This window comes from Prenolepis imparis, unplaced genomic scaffold, assembly GCF_030444845.1.
Source record: "Prenolepis imparis isolate NDT839.2.m4 unplaced genomic scaffold, iyPreImpa1.0 SCAF_227, whole genome shotgun sequence".
Taxonomy (NCBI): Eukaryota; Metazoa; Arthropoda; class Insecta; order Hymenoptera; family Formicidae; genus Prenolepis; species Prenolepis imparis.
The window spans coordinates 35,889-42,739 of record NW_028141385.1 but is presented as its reverse complement, the minus strand read 5'-3'; positions in this window follow the sequence as shown (position 1 = coordinate 42,739).

Here is a 6,851-nt window from a genome sequence, read left to right as displayed (position 1 = left end):
TGAAATATCTCGTAAAATATTTATTTTCTCATGATTTCATCCATACTTTTATGTATGTATAAAATAATGGGCGGAATCAATTGGTAAAGAAAATATATAGTTGTTTTTTAAAAAAATATGTAATTTACAACTAACAGTTACATACTTTTTTTAACAATTCTGTGTTTTTTACATTAATTGATTCCTTCCATTATTTTGTGCGTAAAAATTAGATTATCAGAAAATGAATATTTTATGAGATATTTCAAAGTCTACGTAAGATTATATGTCAAATTATTTTTAATTATATAAATAAATAATTAATTTCTAATTTTATAATTAATAATTAATTTTTTATGTATTCCTATATTTAAAATATAAAAATATATATATTTATATATCTAATATTGTAAATTATAAAAATATATATATATATATATATATATATTTAATATTGTAAATGGCGCGCGCGAAGCGCGCGCATGAGTTGTTCTAGTATATATAAAAATGCAAAGTTAAAACATACAAAATTAAAGTTTAAAGTATAAAATTATAAATATCAAAAGTTACAATTATAATTTGTTCAAAATAAAGTTACGAAATATGTTTATCTCTATTATAAAATAAATGAAAGTTAATTCAATAAAATTTTATAGAATAAAATACATAAAATGTTTTTATTAGTGCTATTTAACAAATGGCATAATTATTTGATGATGTAAGTTGCACTTTACACACATTAAATAGAAGATAGGAATTGAAAAGATAATTAAATGATAAATATATAAATAGGAGAAGCTAAAAATTAATATAAAAAGGTATTAATATTGAAGAAGATGTGCAAAGACACTTAATATTAAATTTATTGTGTTTGCGAAGCAAGTTAAATATGTTACCGCAAGCGTTTATATGATTTGAGTCGATTGGAAGATCGTTTGAAAGTGTTTTTAAGAGAAAATAAGAAAGTAAATTCAAATCAGAATATTTCAAATATGTTTCTAAAACTATTCTATGCGGTTTACGCATAAACTTATGAATAAATACATGTTATTGCAATGTAAGAATTTATAAATAATTAAATAACCATATTAGCTATTATTTATCAACAATAAATATTCTCCCTCGCCATTATTTTAAAACTTACTAATAACTAGATAGATTTTTTTATGATTTCTAATTGTCAAGTATATTTTATATTTTGTCGCAATATTAAAGTAATATTTAATTTTTTATACACATATTTTTCTTTAAACAAATAGAATTCTAAAAATATTGATTAATTGAGTTATTATAAGATAGCTTGTGTCAATTGAAATAATTTTTATATTAATCTCTTTTTTCCTCTCTTACTGTTTTTTACATTTTATGTTTTTTCAAATAAAATGTAATATACAGAAGAGATTCATCTTGTATTTAATTAATAAATGTAAGAAAATTTAACGATCTCAAAATAATGAAGTAAATTACAACTGATTAATTATAATACGATTTTACTAATTAATTATAACTGATGAGATGTGAAAAACGAAAGATTGTCTTATCAAGTTTCTTGCAGGTGATAATAATGCAAGATGCAGTGCATCTTGTATACTTGAATAGAGAAGTGACAAGCATTGAAATTTTATCCTCAATCTAAGCGAAGTACATCACGGAAATCATGCTAATTATATTTTGCTCGCATTAGATATTCTGCTGGTCGATTGCCTTCGTCATTTAACGACTTACGAAGATTGCTCCTTGCATTTTATTCATCGTTTATTTCGTAACATCCACGCGTATTCAGTGATGCTAATATAATACCTGATATAAGGATATAAGAGAAAAAAAGAGAAAAAAGGAGAGAGAAAGAGAGAGGGGAAGAGAGAAAAATTATCTGATATTAATTTGTTGTAAGAATTTCAATAAACATAACTTTTTAATAACTATTAACTTGCTCGTTTAGTTGGCCCATTACATTATTATCAATTGTTATATCAATATACGAGCGTACTATCCAATCTTTTCTTTTTTGTTAATATAATCTGATATTAATTTTGAATTCTAGAAGCTTGGAAATTTATCATCAATTAGATATAAAGTAAACCGTAACAATAGCGGAAATGAAACTAAAATATGTTGACGTATCAAATTTAATTATTATTTTATTATATAACAAATTTTTTTTAACATTTGTCATATGTAATTATATAAAATGTTAATTTAAAATTTTTAGCAATGTATAATATATATTTCTTAATTTTCTCTACTCGAATTTGTATAATGTATTTCTCATTTACTAATATAATGAAAAGTAAATATATAAAAATATAAATATAAATAAATATAAATAAAATGAGAATTTAAAGTATTTATTTTATTCTTAATGTATGTTTTAATACGTCATCGTTCTATATTTTATTTACTATTATGTTTATAAAGAAATGTATGTGCTTATTGATTCTTTCTGATTAAATCTTGCAGTTAAATTTTTTATAGGAAACTCTTAATAAATAAAAGTATAAATGTCTTTAGCTGTCGATTATTTTTTTTCTCAATTATGTAATATGAGATAATCACAAACACATTGCATAATTCTTCGTACGTAATATCATCGATCTATTCTGAATGAAAAAAGATGTTATTAAGCAAATATAAACACGAGTAAAGTCATTCACCAACACACTCTGTGGTTTGTTTTTGCAAATTATGTATTGAAAAATTTTACATTTTTCAATAAAGACATTATACTTCATTGTAATTAATATCACAAATAATATCAGGTTAATATTTGAATCATGAATTGAGATTCGAGATCAAATCTTGAGTTTTATGTCAAGAATGGTATTAAATATAGTGTTACGTCCTGTGGACTCCACGATTCTTTTCTTTCAAAGAATGCAAGGCGATGATTGAAAAATCACAGGCGTGGGAATAAGACTATGATCTGGCAGGCGAAGCAGCTGACCGGAGACGGTTAATCGTAAAAATAAAAATAAAAAAAGGAGAGATACCAGATGTAACTCGCGGTGTCTGAAATTCTCGCTTTGACTAGTTGACAACTCGCGCTTGAAAAGCAATAAAAATCTTTCTTTTAAAGGAAAATTTTACTTAAAAAGCAATAAAAACTTTTTAGAAGGAAATCTCCACTTGAAAATCAATAAAAATTTAGAAGAAAACTTCCACTTGAAAACGAATAAAATTTTACCAGACTAACAACGATAACCGAATCTAAACAAATGCCGCCTGACAGATCACCGAGATAATCTCGAGAGGATAATAAAAATATAAACCTCAATAAATTCTCCATTGGTCAAAACCTAGGGCCCTAAACAAAAGCCCTGACCAATCCCGATAAACTTTTAAAGTCAAGAGACGCCTCCGGGACTGAAAGGGCGTTATTGAAAAATTTCCTATTCGTCAGGAAATGTTAACAAACTAACGGGAAGGAGGAGCAAGAAGGTTTATATACCCGCGATATCCCTCGAGAGATTAGATTTTTTAGTCCGAACTTTCGAGCGCAGTTTGCCGTGTATAAGCTATCCGAGATCGTATCTAGACTCTTCGGACTTTTATACTTTCAATTTCGAAATCCGCTTTCAACTCAAATTTCGACGTTCGTTAGAGTGCAAGTGAAGAAAAAACATAGTGGAAGTCCGGAAGACCACACAACCAGACTAGAACCCTGCAGCAATTAACAACGCACTCTACTAACAGTAAGTCAAGACACACATATATGTATATAACAAGGGAAAAAGATAAAGTACAATTTTCACCCCGTATCAAAATAATTCTTGGATTTAAGATAAAGCCATCTTCTTTATCTCCTTTTGCGCAAGTGCTATCATATCCAACTCTAAACCTTCTTCTCCCTCTCTCTTTCATCCCGAAAAATCACTCAGGATTTCCCGTGATAACGGCGAGATCCGTGATTTCATCCATCTCCAAAAATCACTCAGGATTTCCCGTGATAACGGCGAGATCCGTGATTTCCTTCACGCCGAAAATCACTCAGGATTTTCCGTGATAACGGCGAGATTCGTGATACCGTTTACCATACCTTTCCCCTATCCAACATTATCCAGTCTCTCTCTCTCTCTCTCTCTCTCTCTCTCTCTCTCTCTCTCTCTCTCTCTCTCTCTCTCTCTCTCTCTCTCTCCTCTCTCTCTCTCTCTCTCTCTCTCTCTCTCTCTCTCTCTCTCTCTCTCTCTCTCTCTCTCTCTCTCTCTCTCTCTCTCTCTCTCTCTCTCTCTCTCTCTCTCTCTCTCTCTCTCTCTCTCTCTCTCTCTCTCTCTCTCTCTCTCTCTCTCTCTCTCTCTCTCTCTCTCTCTCTCTCTCTCTCTCTCTCTCTCTCACCCTTCCTCTCTCTCTCTCTCTAGAATACTACAAGCGCAAGGAATAAGAAATAGAATTAATAATGACAGAATGAAACGAGAATAGTATTCCAAGAATTATTTCGAAATTGCTCTCGATCGCCTCGATCTATTTTTCTTATAGTTCGTCATTCTTAGTGGACGACTTAAGAAAGCGGACTTCGAGAGCTGGAGTAAAGCATGCGCGAAATCGTCGGAATCGACGCCTGAGACAAGAAGTGGCTCGGGCTACGGCCTATTCATTCCCGGACGATAGTCCAACTCAAGAATTATTAGAGCGCCTAATTATAGAACACATTAATATAATAAATAAACACCGCAGAAATAGGAACCTTGACACTCCCCTTGACCCTCTGATTTCCTCTCCAGAGCCATCGCACATTCCATCTTCTGCACCTCAGAACCACCCTCCCTCTCCTCGTCTCAATCATTCTCCCCCCCCACCACTTAATATAGAGTGTGACGAAGGTTGCACTTGCCAAGAGGCAGTAGAAATCCCCTTCATTTATAACGAGGCCTACTCCTTTTTAAGGAGACACATCGGGCAAATTCCATTCCAACGCGAAGACGAATGTTATAGATGGCTCCTTTCTAATTTCCCTATACTAGAGCTCCCACTCCCAGAAGGTGTTTACACCTGCGGGCCAGACGTTCCCGATGAAGAGCAGTTCATGAGAATTGTAGCGGGAAGTCTCCCCGGCGCCCTCATCCCTATGTTTACCCCTATCCATCCCAACCCTATCGGATTCCCCGTCGATATCCTCCGCGCTTTCCTTTTCCCTTCCACCGTCGAAATTACCGAACTTTCATAACCTAGAATTCTCTCTTACACGCACAAACATGGACACAAAATTATACATCTATTAGCATTTAGATTATTGTAACCACCAATCGGGACCCTAAAATTTAAACAATAACTCTTACCCCTTTCTGCCCCGATTGAAGACCTCCGTACTAATGTATCACCCGCGACCCATACACATACATTCACTCTTCATTAGCAACTAAGTCCGTCGATTATATTATTATGTATATAAATTCTTTCGTCTCTATATTAGGATTAAATTTATAAATTTCAACACAAATGATTTTCATTTATTAATAACCCGTTCCCACTCATTCCCGTAAACCAGGATCGCACAAGGTCCCATCCTGCGTAAAAGAGATTAAATTCTCTTGCCAAAAAGGGACCACCGAGCGAACGGCCCTTTAAATAGAGTAAGAGCGACCCTTGCGGTCGTTGACCTATTTGGGCCCAGACGTTCGTTCGGGTCGAACAGACGGATAGTCTGCCGTCGTTCGAAAAGATAAATTTAGTTACGTCCTTCCTTTCGACTCTTCCTTCCTTGAGTCTGGACGTAACAATAGCAATTAATATTTTAAAATATTTAACATAAAGATCTTTAATGTTACACATAATGTTACACATTTTTGCAAATTTTTTTTATTTCGATAAATCAAAATGGCTAAATTAGAAATAATTTTAACTTAATTTTGTAAAAAGCAAATACAAGTATGACAAGCGAGTTTCCTTAATCATAAGCATCGTCATAATTTTGCTCATCAGAAATAATTTACTCATATAAGTCGCTTACAAGAATTAAGCACGCGCATAAATTACCTACGCTTTGAATAATAACATAAAATATACATGTACATTAATCAGCATTACAAATAGCTGACGCATCAATGCAAAATTTATTTGTCTCTACACTTGAACATTTACATATTGAATATAAGGTTCATTTTTCAGAACATTTTTACGTAAAAAACGGAAGAGCAAAACACAATTGGAATTCTCATTAAACTATATTATAAAACTGCAGTATTATAAAATATTTAATATTATAATAAATATAAATACTATATCAAATAAGACTCGTTAAATAATAAATATAATAATAAATATAAATGCCCGTATTAAATTTATTTTCGATATTCAATTCTGCAATATAAGTAAAACATCTATATTTGTAGAAAATTTATACACTATAATTTTTAAAAACTTGTAATTTTTAGATTTTATATACAATTCCCGTGATGTTTATAATATTTATTTTGTACAAATGTAATATATATTTATTATATATTCGTACAATTTTATGAATAAAATTTTAATAATATTAAAGCATAATCGAAATAATTTTTATTACTTAATTTTTTCTATTACTAAATTTTTGCCTACTTTCGCTAAATTCGGCTCTCTTATTAATAATATTTTGTCTCCACTTCTAAAAACATTGACTAATTCTAAAGAAACCAAACAATTTAATTGAACGTTCTGACACAACAATTTCATATTGTGTCTCAAGACAGTTTCATAAAAAGGACTAGTAAAAGTCAGGCACTGATATTAGGAGCAATAAAATTCTTTTTAAATTTCTCTATACCTATTGTTTAACTTTCTGGTCCTTTCTTTGGATCATCGAAGAGTCGAAACGTTCAAAATAAGTATAGAAGATTTTAAAAAGAATTTTATTGCACCTAATATCTGTCCTTGACTCTTACTAGCTTCTTTTATAC